Below are 16,713 nucleotides of genomic sequence, written 5' to 3'. Positions count from 1 at the left end.
ATATGATGATTTCTTGGATGGACACTACTTATGTTATATTGTGTGTTGCATGAATGCAGATTCTGGATTCTCACAATCCTCTGTTGTAGCAACGTGTCCCTAAGTAGAGCCAGATGTTGACCACTACGTGTCAACGACCCATAACAGTACACCCCCTTTTTTTGCAAAAGGGGCAGTGCCTGATCGATGTGTTCCTGCCATCCAACTATCATCATCAGCCTGATCATCATGTTATATTGTATACGCTTTCTACATGTGTAAATTGTAAATAATCTCAGCAAATCCCAGTCGTGTATGTAATTGCCTAGGTAAACCTTTTTTTCTGGTGACGATCTACATTCTAAGAGGTTTTCTATCTCACCGATCCATTCTCGGATGGTCGACAGAATTTTCCTTCAGCCTTACCCCAAAGCCGAAGTGGATTTTGTCACTGGGATCTTAGGGGAGTCCTAGTGTTCTAGATTGAGTCTAAGTAAAAGTGATTTGGAAATAATCCTAACTATTTGGTTAGGTTATTTTATTACAAATTGCTTGGTCTGCTGGATTATATTTGTGTCGCAGAATTGGGTAGTATGTGAGGGTCTTTTGCAAATGGGTTTCCCCCTTGAAATATAAAAAATGTAAAAATTATGATGTAAAGTGTCTTAAGGGTTAAAAAAATAATTTATCCCTTCATAGGTTAACTAATTAAATTTTCTAGTCAAAACTAATTAAAATCTTAAGCCAAAAATTTAATTAATTATAGGTCCTAGGTAAATTTAAATTTTCCAAAGGGAAAATTCGTGGGTCTTTTAAAAATTAAATTTTAAGAGGTCCAGGGACTAAAGTAAATTGATTATTTTGCTAAATTTTAAGCCTTTGATCCTTGGGATTAAGTCAAAGTCAAAATTTTGAGGAAATTAATACAAAAATTTAATTTTTAAATTAATTAAAATGCATTTAATTGAAAATTTCGAATTTCTTCAACAATTTAAAATTTCGACAGATGAAATTAAAATAAATTTTAATCATCATCAACAGTCGAGATTATTTTGACAAGGATCACTCGAACTAGCCGTTGGAAAATTTACTTTTAAATAGGAGGTTAATTGTCAGTTGAGATCATCCGATCTCTGGATCGTGTACTAATTTCTCAAGCTCCCTTGTATACTTTTTTGAATTAATGCAAAAGTCTTTGGGGTTTCAACGTGTTGTAGTGTTCCTCTTCATGAATTTATGGTAACATTGTTTTAATTTTTGCTTAATATTATGTGAAAATTATCAATCCATAGCTCTCTTAGAATAATCTGAATACATATATCTTATTCAGTTTGTTGGATCTCAGGTAATATTTTTAATTTTGATTGAAGTAGTAGGTATCTCTATTTCATAATTTTATTGTTCTATTTCTCTACTTGATTTGATGGTTGATCTAGTGTTTGTAAAAGATCTCTCAGGTTCTCATTGAACGTTTGGGGATAGTTCTTGGTTGGACAAGGAAACTCTCAACATATATTTTCTAAAAAGCCTACTTCATATAAGTCTCAAGATTTATCTAACGATAATCTTTTTTCTGCATGGTAATTTTGGGCTAGTACCTCTCTAAAATTTCAAAATCTTTTAAATATTTTGTGGAATTTTGATAAATCTGGTTATTAAGAGCCTTAGATTATCAGATCTGGGAGCGGAGTTGGACTTATACTCCTCACAGATCTGATAGATCTGTAAATTAATTTTATAGATCCATAAATTATTTGTATAGATCTGTTATTTACTTGTGTAGTTCTGAAATTTTGTAACATAATTTTGAATTTTAACACTTGGGTTTTGGGATTTTCTCTATTTTTGTACATATTAGGTATTGGGTTTTTTTCTTTTTTCTTGTGCGAAAATAGATCTAAGAAATCAGCCAAGAAAATCTTCAGATCTGAGCTAAATCTAGACCTTATAGGGCAAAATCTGAGCTCAAAGATTGTTTGTAGGAATAGATCTGAGAAATCAGACAAGTAAATCTTCAGATCTGAGCTAGATCTAGACCATGGAGGGCAAGATTTGGGCTCAAAGATTGTTTGCAGGAATAGATTTGAAAAATCAACTAAGTAAATCTTCAGATCTTGGATTTTTCAAACAAATCTGGGGGTTTTGAGACGAATCTAGGCCCTGGAGGGCAATATCTTATCCCAAATATTTTTACAAGGCCAACCATTGAACATTTTACAATAAATCTTAAGATCTTAAGCAAAATATTTTTTTTCAAAACAAGGGTTTCAAGTTTTGGGGCTCATAATCCCAGATCTGCTTTCTCCTAACCCAACGTTAGTTCTATTGGGCCTAATGCTAGCTCTCATTGGCCCTAGATTCCCTTACTCCATTTCTGATTTGAATATTTGATTTTCTGAAGCTAATCATTGGTGGGTTTTTGCAGAAAATGATCCGGATTTAAACAGGAACGCAATAGATTACAGAGATAACCATAAATACAGAGATGCGATAACCATAAATACAGAGATGCAGCGGAAATAATACTTCATTTCATTACTGTAAAATACTGAAATATGCTTACAAACAGAAATGGAAAGAAGCCAGCTAGGGCGATGGTAGCTTATCTCTGAGAAAAGATGTGGCGGCTACATGCCTTTGAACTGTTCCGAACTGTATTACAATGAGGCTCAAAGGCCTATTTATTGTTGAGAAACAATGGAAAACCCTTCACATCCCGAAACCTAACCCTAGAAGATGAAACGCCAAATTGTGGGCCCCGTTTGGGTAAATTGGTACATCAATTTCCTGGGGTCGTAACTTTGGCATACGATCTCCGTTTGACGCGTACGATAGCTCGTTAGAAAGATCTATCCGAGTACTACCACTTTGGGAGGCAACATTGGTCCATGTACCATGTTGCCCCAGAATCCCAAAAAAACGTCGTTTAGGGCCTCAAAACGGCTCCGGAAGTTCAGGACCCGAAAAAATGCTAAAAATAGTAAACTGTGCTACAATTTAGGAAACTAAAAAGACTGAAAGAGACAGTTGTGGAGGTCCAAATGGGATAGGTGGGTGGCCACCAACATCCACCTGGATCATTCCTCCCCCCTTAGGAAGCAATGGTCCCCATTGCGTTGAGTTCCTCCATCTGCTGAACTTTTCCTGCAATCTCTGATGTGTCCAGTGATGGTGGGAAGCATGGTCGACGATGGTCCACATTGAACATTTGGTGCAGGCGAAGGAATGGAGGAATGATGTGCTCCAAAGCATTGTTCCCCATAGCCTTGGTACTGATGTAAGGACCATGTCGGAGTGATCCGAGCTTCTGATGGGTTCTGGTAAGGCGTTCTTTCTGTCGATGCAACCAGACTTTGTTGCCCACCTGAAACTTGTGTGGTACCCATGTGGGTGAGGAGAAGTTGTTCCTGTGTTTTGTCATGACCGTATCCCTTTGCTGCTGCTGCTGCATGGAGGAACCCTTTACAGGGGTCATGGATGTAGCAACAATCTTCCCCTTATTTTGGGAGTGAACCAGACAGATGAATTTCCTGGTCTGTGATATGAGCTTGCTGCCTTTTTTGGTAGTGATCAAAGATGTGGCGGTAGGTGGGGCTACCTCCGGTATCCTGTATAATGAATCATTCAAAGAAATAATGACAGCACGAGGCCTTGACTCATACACAGCATGTCGCCTCCACAAGTATGGTTGGCCTAATAATACATCGCAAACATCCAGAGGTGTAACATCACACAATACCTCGTCTGTGAAGGGTTTGATGCTGTAGGGAAGGCGGCACTGCTGGCGAACTTTCAGATCTCGTCCTTCGTGAAGCCACCCGATACTGTACGGCTGTGGATGTGGTGTAGTCGGTAGGCCCAACCGCTTCACGACCTCTGCTGAAACGAGGTTCTTTTGGCTGCCACTGTCGACAATGAATTGTAGCGGCGAACCCTTCACCCACATCTGTGAGTGGAAAAGACGCTCCCCTTCCTCTGGATCTGCAAGTTCATTCTTCTGGATCTTGGCAGTGGCAACAGTGGCGCTGGGATCCGCATCAATGATCTGCTTCCCTTTGCCATTCCCCTTGTCGGGTTCTGGCTCAGGGTCGGAACATGCATCTGATTCGGAAGCCTTCAACTCAGCCACCAGCGACTGCTTGGTCCGACACTCACTTGTGTTATGAGTGGGACTCTTGTGGAACTCACACCACTTTCCTGTGTCCTTCTTCGGCTTCGTGGTGTTGTTCTTTTCTTGTGGCTTCGACGGGTTGTCTTGGGTCACCCCGCCCTGGCTTTGTCCTTTGGGCTTCGGATTTGCAGATCCAAAGTCTCGCTTCTTCTGTTTGAACTTTTGCTCGATTTTGACAGCGTATCGGTATGCTGTGCCGAGTGAGGAGATGTTCACGAACCCCATCTCTTCCTGGATGTATCTGTGTAGGCAGCCGCGGTATTTGAGTACCAGATGCAGCTCAGAATCTTTGATACCCAACTGTGTGCGAAGGGTATGAAAAATGTTTGTGAACTCTGGCACATCTTGGTCTCGTCCCTGCCGCAGTGTGGTCCATTTGATGTATTTGTCCTCATAGCTTTCGACAGGGTAGTACTGCTCCTTGATGGCATCCCGAAAGTCATTCCAAGTGGGTGCGGCTGAAAATAGTGAGCCTGTACTTCCATCCTTCTGCTCGCAGTAGGTTTCCCACCAGTCCTTGACGTGGGGGGCTGCTTTGAGAAGAGCGAAAACAATCTTTTACCGACTCGAAAATTCATGAACAGAAAAATAACCCTCTAGCAGATTTAACCATTTATCTACGGCATCTGCGTCTATCTGACCCTCGAATATGGGGATTTCAAAATTAACTTGTACCTTAAAGGGTGTGGCGTTTCCAGAGTAGCTGCTGGAAGCCGATGCGTTGCTTCTGGGTAGCCGCTGAAGGATCTGGGCAAAGCTGTCCATCATCGCGTTCCGTTGTCGCTCGAGGGCTTCTTCGAGCAAGATTTTGACGGGATCTCCTGCCCCCTCGTCTTTCTTCTCGTCCGCCATGGGAGGCCGTCGGGATTTGCGAGGCTGGTCTTGCAAAGGTTCAACCAGTTCAAGCCCTAACTCCTTATATCCCAACCTTGTTGGGGACATGCAAAGAAAAACAGAGAAAAAGCAGACCGCTCTGATACCACTGATTCGGATTTAAACAGGAACGCAATAGATTACAGAGATAACCATAAATACAGAGATGCGATAACCATAAATACAGAGATGCAGCGGAAATAATACTTCATTTCATTACTGTAAAATACTGAAATATGCTTACAAACAGAAATGGAAAGAAGCCAGCTAGGGCGATGGTAGCTTATCTCTGAGAAGAGATGTGGCGGCTATATGCCTCTGAACTGTTCCGAACTGTATTACAATGAGGCTCGAAGGCCTATTTATTGTTGAGAAACAATGGAAAACCCTTCACATCCCAAAACCTAACCCTAGAAGATGAAACGCCAAATTGTGGGCCCCGTTTGGGTAAATTGGTACATCAATTTCCTGGGGTCGTAACTTTGGCATACGATCTCCGTTTGACGCGTACGATAGCTCATTAGAAAGATCTATCCGAGTACTACCACTTTGGGAAGCAACATTGGTCCATGGACCATGTTGCCCCAGAATCCCAAAAAAACGTCGTTTAGGGCCTCAAAACGGCTCCGGAAGTTCAGGACCCGAAAAACTGCTAAAAATAGTAAACTGTGCTACAATTTAGGAAACTAAAAAGACTGAAAGAGACAGTTGTGGGGGTCCAAATGGGATAGGTGGGTGGCCACCAACATCCACCTGGATCAGAAAATTTGGTAAAAATTTGTGTTTCAGATGTTGAATTTTTTTTGGCAACTTGGGCAAGTGATCTTCAAGGCTTAGGGCCTAAGCGTTTGATCTCTAAACCATTTTTTCCTCACTGTTTGCTACAACAATCATATACCTTTCTAATAGTGGTGAAAAACACATCTAAGTGGTTTGAAATTAACTAAAAATTTGCTAAATACATTAATAAGTCATTTATGTTTGATGTGTATCACGAATTTGGCCTAGATCTACATTTTGGGTCACTGTTATCTCTGAATAATTCTGTTTCTGAAGTCTGAAATATAACAGTGGAAAATTTTCATGTGGGTTAGCCTAAAATCAATTCCTAAGTTGTCTAATACATTAAGGAATTAATTTCTTGAGTTGGACATTTATCATTAGGCTTATTTCATGTTTTAATCGCTGCCTGTAATAAGTATACTAGATCTGATATAATTCCGGAAATCACATCACAACAGGTTGAAAATTTTTGATAATTCATGTGGGCAAGTTTGGAAAAATTTCAGTAAATTTTTTGCATAAGGATATCATTGATAGCTTACTGTTTTCATTGTCATATTGTTGTTGTCAAAGTTTTTCTTATTGTTGTCCTAAAAATTAATTTCCGAAAATTAAGTACTCTGTCATGGAATTGCGATAAAATGCATATCCTTTGTTTCATAAATTAAATACTTTTTTGAGCATCTGTTGACATTGATATCGAATTGCAAAGTTGTTTTTGTTCTCTTTGAGCTAAATTGTATCAAGAAGATTTGAAATAAGCTGGTATTTTAACTATAGTATCTTCAAGAGTTTATTTTCTAAGTCTTCATCTAAAAAAAGGCAAGCATTTCATTTGAGTAATTGAGGGCTTTTGCGGCATAAGTGTTTTCCCATTCTCGAGTCTAACTTCATCTCATCTTCCGGTGCATTTGCATCTAAGTTAACTTTGAATAGATAAAAATTTACTTCCAAGCATAAGATTGGTCGATAGACAGATAGATCTCCATCCGTCTTTTCTTGAGAAGCCTGTTTTAATAGTACTTAAAACGGTGACCTTGCAGTCGTCAAAGCCACAGTTCTCTGCAGCACCGGAGGAACCGGGTATGTTAGAATTTCAGGAGAGGTATCCTTAATCACACCTTAGTGTGCTTCTCCTGATCTTCTCTCTGCCAATTATTATGAAATCAGGCTCAACACAGAAAGGATTGAAGGGTTCACATTTAAATAAGCATTTAACTAAAATTAACCAAGATTCTTGCAACTCACATTAGTTTTAGGATCCGCATTTCATATAAAATAGTCATTCATCTAAGCAACAGTTGATAATCGATTATTTGGTCTTAATTTCCCTAGCAAGATCATTCACTCCATAAGGCACTGGTATCAATCGTTAAAATCTAATCAAATCCTAGAAGTCTTGCTAATACTTGATCGCTTCACCGTGTCTCCCGAACTGGTTGGTTCCCAACTAGTTCTTCTTCATTCCACTTTTCCATAGGGTCAACCCCCCTCAGCCTGTTGTAGGGAGACAACTTAAACGAAGAAATTGTGGATCAGGGTGACAGCCCCCGATCTAAGTCGTTGTCGCGGTGCCTAAACATTCTGTGCGACAACAAGATCAAAATGGAGTCACTTGGGTGAATTAAAATGCCTTGATAGATGCTTGTTTTACCCTACAAGCATTAACTTTGAAGTTCAATGAAGAACTAGGGCTTTGTTCTTCCAATGAAGTCGCCAATAATGATATGTCAATATGTCATATGGGGAACAAAACACACGTCTCGTGTCCCCAACAATGACACCAAAATGTTACCTCTCAAACTAGCAGGGGTCCTAGGAGGGGATACTAGAGAAAATATTAGGTCAAGGGGCAACAATGAAGCGCCAACCCAATGTCATCTCAACTAAGACTCCTTGCTCTTTGCAGACCTTCGCCGATGGGAGGAGACCTAATATAAGAGGAATCACAATGATGAATGGATCAATGATTAGATAAGGAGTGATTCCTAAAGCCTATTCACAAGAGAGGCTCAATTAAATAGCTTGTTTGAGAAGAAAGGTGATGGGCTCTCTAAGAAGGGCTATAAGAATACCTTAGCCTCGAGTTAGAGGATATGCCTAGACAAGGGGATTCCTAGACTTAAGGATCCTTATGGAGAGATGGATTTTATGTAGTCCTTGTGGAATTTGAGTTATAAAGTTGTGGGACCACAAAGAACCTAGGAGGACCCAAACTAGGTCAAGGGTATGGAGTTGATCGACCAAAGAGGGGCTTGACTTAATTAGGGAAGATAATAGGATCAAAGAACTATTTTTTTTTTTAATTTGAATGCAATGATCCAAGTGAGGACACTAACCCAAAATCAGCCTAAGGAGAGAAATGATCCTCTAGCTAGGGCTGCGGTATCTCGGGATTCCACCATCGGATTATGCTCAAATTTGGGTCCCTTGAGAAGGCTCCAATGCAGTTGTGGAACAATTTTCAAGGTGTTTGGATGGCTACAAAATATTTTGTGTGATGCTCTAGGAGACCTTCTGGGTTAGGCCTAGAATTGAGAAAAGTGAATAAAAGAGAAAGGAATTTGACCACCAAAGGGATACGAGGATGTAATATTCCTAATTAGCCATGGCTAATTGGAATATTCGATTTTGCTAAATTTTGCGTTCTATAGTTATTTATAAATAAAAAGGTGAGAAAAGGGGACATAGCTCACTTTTAGAATAAAAGTCACTTCCTAGTAGCACAACGTTGTGACTTAAAGGGGGTCCAAAGGGGCACACAGAGATGGAGCTCATGCAGACACTTGGAGGGACTGCGCAGGAGGGAAGAAACACGTGGCAAGAGAGGAATTACGTTGGAGGAGGTAGGCCTTGGGATCGAGAGAGGCAAAGACTATAAAGGAGAGAGAAACCTCCTCATTTTGGTGATTCGATTATGTGCATTTGAGCTAGTCACTTCGATTTAAAGCACACTAGCTGTTTAGCTTGTCTGCAGCACTGTTTAATGCATCGAATGTCTCCGTTTGGAGATCTCACCCTTAGCCCCAGGGGACTTCGAGTGCCTGCTCGGGCAAGGTATTCCATCAGTATTTTTGCAGTGGTCTCATCAGCATTTTCGCAGGAGGATTGAGCATCTTGGATGACTGCACAGTCATGAGAGGGATGACGCAGTTCTTTTTGGCAGGAGTTTCGGATTGGGGTTTTGCAGGAGGATTTGTGTTGGGCGATTGAGCAGGGGACCAGCCCTTGCATATTGGAGGATTTTTGGCAGGATTTCAGGCAAAGTTCTTGGAGGGTTTCTTCAGTGACAACGCAGAGCAGTGAGGGATTGCGCAGATCCCCAAGGGGGTGATTTTAGGGGGTTGGCCATTTCAGAAAAGCTTTCTAGGTTTTTCTGAGTTTCTTGAGTAGAGTCTGATTCCAGAGTTTCAGCCTTTTCTGAGGAGGGAACATCCCCAAATCCCCATTTGATTTCTAGTAGCAGCAGCATTACTACAGATCTCCAGTAGCTTGGACGCAGTTCAGAGAGGAGCCATTTCTTTGCTATTCTGAGTATATTTCTCCACTTGCCTTGAGCAAGTCGAGGTGTCGTCTTTCTGATCACCTCTGTACTCATTCCTTTACTCAGTATAATAAAATGGTTTAGCACTTCTCGCTGCATTTCTTGTGTATTTGTTTATATTTCATATATACATTATTGTTGCTACACTACTGTTATTATATCTCTGTGATTTTCTCGGCCACTATACCACTTGTGCGTTTTTCTGGATGAAATTTTGCTGGGATTTGAGGAATATTCCTGGATAGGGATAATTCAATGGTATTGGAGCATAGATCTAGCTCAGCCTGTGGAGCTAGCAGTCTATGACACCGAGGGAGAAACCCTACCTCTGTTACAGAGGGGAAATACAGAGACAGTGAGCGTAGGTTGGAGAACACCTACGGAGAGGGAGACTGTGTTCGGGTAGAGGACACAGAACAGGAGGAACCTGTGGTGGACGCAGAGCAGAAGGATCAGATGGCAAACGAGGACATGAAGAGATTTGTGGATATGCTCCTTAAATCGGTGCAGGATCTGTCGAGACAAATTGAGGTGATGGGGCAGAGATCACGGTAGTAGAGGCTAGACAGCATGAGAGCCCACAGGTTTTCCAGGTTGGTGAGGGATCGGGTGCATCCCACCATTTGCCAGAGCAGCGTGATACTATGCAACAGGTGGCCTTGCATGCCCCTACACGCTCTACCATGCCCACTTTCTTAGGAGCAGACACGAGGGTCGTAGCCCAGCAGGAGGCAGAGCCTGGTCAAATGGGCGATTATTTTGTAGACTTTGTTCAACTCCAGCGGGATAGTAAACCCCGCGAACATCAAAGAGGATACCGACATTACCATGATGGTGACACCCACCGTGCAGCTAGTAGATTTCACTTGCCTACGTTTGATGGTTCATCAAATAGTTTGGCAAAGTCTTGGGTGGAGAAGCTGGACATTTACTTCTAGCTTAACCAGATGTTAGAGGCAGAGGCCATCAAAGTGGCGACGTTACATTTGGATGGTGAGGCCCAGGATTGGTGGTTTCATGGGATGGTTACACTCGGACACTCCACAGTGACGACATATGCCGAGTTCACTAGGAGATTGATAGAGAGATTTGACCGGAGGGATCCAGAGTAGCATTTTGTTGAGCTGATGAGGCTCAAACAGACCGGGAGCCCAGAGACCTACATTGCAAATTTCTTGAGGGTTTCAGTGATGGTGCCAGATCTATCCACAGCACGGAGGATCTATATGTACGTTGAGGGGTTCGTAGAGCCACTTCGGGGTTTAGTTCGATCCACTAAACCAGCCACACTCCAGGATGCTATTAGCACGACCTGGGACTTACAGGATGTCTTACCCAAGACCCGGACACCTTACCCCTAGAGACAGGCTTTCCAGCCTAAGGGAAGGATGTGAGGATTCCGCCTCCAAAGGGGAATCCAGGACGAGCATAGATTGACGATGATGCCAGGAGGGAGCTGAAGAAGAAGCGGTTGTGCTTTACCTGTCAGGAGCCGTGGGCATCGGGACATAGATGTGTTGCTGGCAAAGCACATTTTATTGAGGTCTTCTTCGAGAGCAGTGGGGCAAAGGATGAGGAGGATGAGGTGGAGGCAGGAGATAGTCATGTCGTACAGGGTCCTTTGCCACCTCCACCGCCAGCAGCAGGTGGTGCAGCTTTTTCACCTACCAGAGGGGCCCTTGCAGAATTGCGAGGAGTTCCCAAGTACTTGACGCTATGTGTACGCAGTACGTGGCCAGCGAGTATCAGTTTTGGTTCACAGTGGGGCAACCCACAACTTCATCGATGCACAGATGGTTGAGTGGAGAGGCATACAGACAGAGAGCTTCGATGGGTTTTCAGTTTTGGTCCCAGGAGATCAGACCATGATGTGTGCTCGTTATGTTCCAGAGTTATTAGTGACGATGGGCACCTACACACTGACGGACCACTTTTTCGTGGTCGATATTCCTGACACCAATGTGATACTGGGTGTTCAGTGGCTTATCACTCTAAGGAAGGTCACGACAGATTGGAAGACCCCAGAGATGGAGTGGGATGATGAGAAGACATGGAGGCATGAGAAGATATGGGGACAGCACACATATCCGCCCCAGACTATTTCGGCTCATCGGATGGAGGCAGTCTGCTGGAAGGGAGACATAGAGTGGGCAGTGGAGCTGCGTGCATCAGAGGCAGGGACTACAAGGCAGACTATACATCCAGAGATGCAGTCCATCCTTGATCAGTATGCCATGGTGTTTGGGGAGATTCCGCCAGGGCAGCCATCGGACCGGGGGTTCGAGCACACCATTGAGCTTGAGCAGGGTATACAAGCAGTGATCATTACCCCCTATAGGCATCCCAAGGCCTATCAGGATGAGATTGAGCGGGCTATTCACGAGTTGCTGGCACTTGGGCACATTCGGCCGAGCACGAGTCCTTTTGCTTCTTTCGTGGTATTGGTGAAGAAGAAGGATGGCACATTGAGAATGTGCATTGACTACAGGGCCTTGAACAAGAAGACACTGAAGAATAGGTACCCCATACCCAGGATCAACAAGTTGATGGATGAGTTGAGAGGAGCGCGGTTCTTCTCAAAGATTGATTTGAGATCTGGGTACCATCAGATTCGCATGAGGGAGCAGGACATTCCCAAGACCGCCTTCTGGTGTCACTATGGGCACTTTGAGTTTTTAGTGATGCCCTTCAGGCTAACCAACGCCCCGGCTACATTCTAGTCCTGTATGAATCACATCTTCCACAGTCACTTGAGGAATTTTGTGTTGGTATTCTTTGACGATATCCTCATTTACAGCAGGACTTGGGAGGAACATCTCCGGTACATTGAGACAGTGTTGCGCATCTTGCAGTAGCAACAGTTCTATGCCAAGTTCTCCAAGTGTGAGTTTGGGTTGACGGAGATGTTGTACCTAGGACACATCATAGGGGTGCACGGAGTGAGAGTCCACGAGGAGAAGATCAGGGCCATCAGAGAATGGCCGGAGCCGAGGAACGTGACAGAACTTCGAGGATTCATTGGCATTTGCACCTACTACCAGAAGTTCATCAAGAGTTTCTCACAACTTGCTGCAACCCTGACGGATTTGACGAGGAAGGGGGCATTCAGTTGGACAGATACAACACAACAAGCCTTTGATAGGCTCAAGGAGGTTATGAGCAGCTGCCCGGTGCTTGCATTGCCAGATTTTACATAGCCATTTGTTTTGGAGTGTGATGCGTCGGGAGAGGGGATCGGCGCAGTATTGATGCAGGGAGGTCACCCTATAGCTTTTGAGAGCCGAAAGCTCCTTCCGCACGAGAGGTTGTATTCTATATACGACAAGGAGATGCTGGCCATCATGCATGCATTGGTAAAGTTCCGGTAGTATTTGGTAGGTAACAAGTTCAAGGTGAGGACTGATCACAACAGCCTCAGGTTCTTTTTGGAGCAAAAGCAGCTATAGGAGAGGCAGCAGAAGTGGATCAGTAAGATCCAAGCATATGACTTTGACATTGAGTATGTCAAGGGTAAGAAGAACGTGGTAGCATATGCCCTTTCACATGGACCAGCCACGTTGTCTCTTATAAGCTTGGATACAGACTGGAGGGCTCGACTTTTAGTAGAGTACTCCAAGGACAGGTTTGCATGTGAGGTCCTGGATGGGCAGATGATAGGTACAGGGTGGTCGATGAGATCATCTACTACAAGGACTGGATCTTCTTCACTGAGGGGTCTCAGCTCAAGAAGAAGATACTACAGGCATCACATGATTCACCATTGGCAGGACATCAGGGGTTTACCAAAACCTACATGGCCATCAGAGAGAGGTTCTCATGGAAGGGCCTCAAGGAAGACGTACTCCAACATATCCGGGAGTGCGACGTTTGCCAGAGAAACAAAGGGGAGATGAGCCATCCCGCACGATTGTTGCAGCCTCTTCCCATTCTAGAGGGGAAGTGGGAAAGTATTTCAATGGACTTCATCACAGGGTTGCCCACGGTACAGAGCAAGGATTGTATCTTTGTTGTCGTTGATCGACTGACAAAGTACGCACATTTTTTTGCCATATCCGCACATTACACAGCAGCACAGGTGGTCGAGCTGTTCTTCAGAGAGGTCTTCAGGCTACATGATCTTCCTAAGACTATCATCTGTGACAGGGACAGCCGTTTCATGGGCGGGTTTTGGCAGGAGCTCTTCCGATCAGTGTTTTTAAAACCGGAACCGGTGACCGAACCGGTCCACCTAATGAACCGGTTTACCGACCGGAACCGGTCTAACCGGGACTGGTTTGGTCTAAACGAACCGGTTTTAGAAAAATACATTAAATAATTATTTTTTAATGAAAAAAACTATTTTTAAGATTTAAAACCATGATTCCAAGCTAATAGAGACAAAATATGCAAAGATTGCTCATTGATATACCATGTAAAGCCTTAAAGGTGAATATATCAAAATGGCACCGAGTGCAATACATATCATCGACAAAATACATAAGCAATGAGGCTCTAAATGGCCACTAGAGTGCAAAAATAAAGCCTACAAACTATGGGGCCAGTGGCCTACTACAAGACTTCAGTCTAGACTCTACATATATGATAATAGTAATACTATAATAGTGATCAACATTATCACTTGAAGTTGAAACTTCTCATGAGTCTCAGTCATCATGATCAAATTCAGTTGGTTGAGTCTCGACTCCCAAACTGTGTAGCCACAAACTTCTCTATTGGTTCAGTGACTTGAGTCTCAAACTTCTGAAGGTATTCTGCCCTAATATGCCCTATTATTTCATTTGGTGCTCCACATGGCTTTACATGGCCTCCTATCCCAGCCAAGTGTTGCTTGAACCTGTTAATACCCCCTCCTTGAATGGATTTTTGGCAATATTTGCAGATCATTTTGTCATCAATCATATCACAATGAGCCCATGCAGTATCTTCGGCTTTTGGAGGCATGATGACTCCCTGGATGGTAGATCATAGAAGTGAGAAGTTTATAACACAAAAAAAAAATTCATGGACAGCAGACTCAAATGAGGAATTATCAAGTGCAAATCCTTACCTGGAAATGCAAACTAGCTCCCTTAGCCTCCTCTTGAAGATGGCAACTCCACTGACAGCTACACACTTTCTCCAAAATAGCTCCAACTCCAACTCCAAGATGACTACTTCAGCATAAACTCCACACTCTCCAAGCTCACAAACAAACTCACAAACACTCACAAACACTCCAAATCAGTTGTGTGAGACAAATGAGAGTGAGAGGGGTCTCTTATAGCTTGGAGAGGGCCTTTTTGGAGGGAAAATACCTTTCCCTCCCCCCCAAAACCCCTAAACCACAAACTGCCTGCGCTTTTTCATAAGTTATGGTGGGCTTGCCATAAACCGGCCGGTTTGCTACAAACCGGCCGGTTCCGTCCTAAACCGGCCGGTTTTGACCGGTTAGGGCTAATTTTCGGTCACAAGGCAGAGTTAACCGGGTTTTTAGGCCGGTTCCGACCGGCAGGCCAGCTAACCGGCCGGTTGGACCGGTAACCGGTTTTTGTGAGCGGTTTTAAAAACTATGCTTTCGGTTGGTGGGGACGAAGTTGACACCGAGTGCTAGTTATCACCCGCAGACGGACGGGCAAACAAATATAGTTAACAAGTGGCTGGAGGGCTACTTAACTATGTTAGTGGGCAGCAGCGAGCTTGGCTGAAGTGGTTGCATCTGGGAGAGCACTGCTACAACACTACACATCACATGTCCATTGGTATGTCACCATTCTATGCCTTATATGGGTATCATCCTTTATCTTTTGCTGACGTGATGTTTGGTGATAGCAAGGCTCCTAGAGCCAAGATTTGGATCCAAGAGAGTCAGGATATCCTCCGAGCTCTCAAGGATAACATGGCTACAGCGCAGAACCAGCAAAAGCTGTATGCCGACAGGGGTCGGGTGGAGAGACAGTTTGAGGTAGGGGACATGGTCTACCTATGATTACAGCCATACCGACAATCGTCACTGAAGTAGAAGGGGGCTGAGAAGCTCAAGCCCCGCTTTTATGGGCCATACAGGGTGATACGCAGGATTGGACAAGTTGCATATGAGTTGGAGCTGCCCCAAGGCAGCAAGATTCATAACGTTTTTCATGTATCATGCCTGAAGAAGGCATTGGGGCAGCAGGTGACAGTGACAGATGAGCTACCACCCATGGATGATGAGGGGCATTTGGTGTTGCAGCCAGAGGCTATTATTGATACCACGGAGAGGCAGCTATGGAGCAAGACAGTCCGGGAATTCTTATTGAGGTGGAAGAATTTGTCGGATGAGGATGCCACTTGGGAGAGTGAGAAAATCTTGCAGCATACATCACTTCAGTTGCTTGAGGACAAGCAACATTTTGTCAGGGGAGACTATAATATTCCTAATTAGCCATGGCTAATTGGAATATTTGATTTTGCTCAATTTTGCCTTCTATAGTTATTTATAAATAAAAAGGCGAGAAAAGGGGACATAACTCACTTTTAGAATAAAAGTCACTTCCTAGTAGCACAACGTTGTGACTTAAAGGGGAGCCAAGGGGGGCCAAAGGGGAAGCCCATGCAGACACTTGGAGGGGTTTCTTGAGTAGAGTCTGATTCCAGAGTTTCAGCGTTTTTTGAGGAGGGGAACAGCCCCAAATCCTCATTTGATTTCTAGTAGTAGCAGCAACACTGCAGATCTCCAGCAGCTTGGACGTAGTTCAGAGAGGAGCCATTTCTTTGCTATTTTGAGTATATTTCTCCACTTGCCTTGAGCAAGTCGAGGTGTCGTCTTTTTGATCACCTCTGTACTCATTCCTTTACTCAGTATAGTAAAATGGCTTAGCACTTCTCATTGCATTTCTTATGTATTTGTTTATATTTCATATATACATTATTGTTGCTGCACTACTGTTATTATATCTCTGTGATTTTCTCAGCCACTATACCACTTGTGCATTTTTCTGGATGAGATTTTGCTGGGATTTGAGGAATATTCCTGGATAGGGATAATACAGAGGATTAGTGCCTTATTGCTTGGGCTTAATGGAGTCAAGATACACATAGATTGAGAATTTTGTGTGCTAAGGAGCCCTAATTGATCTTTGCTAACCTCTCCAAGAGCAGCGACTAGGTCAATAGGGATTTATAATTCAAATTTGTCAAAGAGATGAAGTTTCCAAGTTTTTTCAACCTAAGAGATGTCTCTAGGAACATTCACCAACTGTCTTCAAGTACAATAGATGCATTAAATCACCTTATTCAAGGTTCCGAGAAGAATTTCGCATTTACTTCAACTCATACAAGAATAATGACAATCATAACATGCAGTAAACTAGTAAAATAACAAGAATAGAATCAAAATTCGACGTAC

This window comes from Pinus tabuliformis, chromosome 9 (assembly GCF_031772625.1).
Source record: "Pinus tabuliformis cultivar Carrire ecotype Pingquan chromosome 9, CPIR1, whole genome shotgun sequence".
In the NCBI taxonomy this organism is placed as follows: Eukaryota; Viridiplantae; Streptophyta; class Pinopsida; order Pinales; family Pinaceae; genus Pinus; species Pinus tabuliformis.
The sequence above is the reverse complement of the archived record's forward strand: the minus strand, read 5'-3'. Positions refer to the sequence as shown.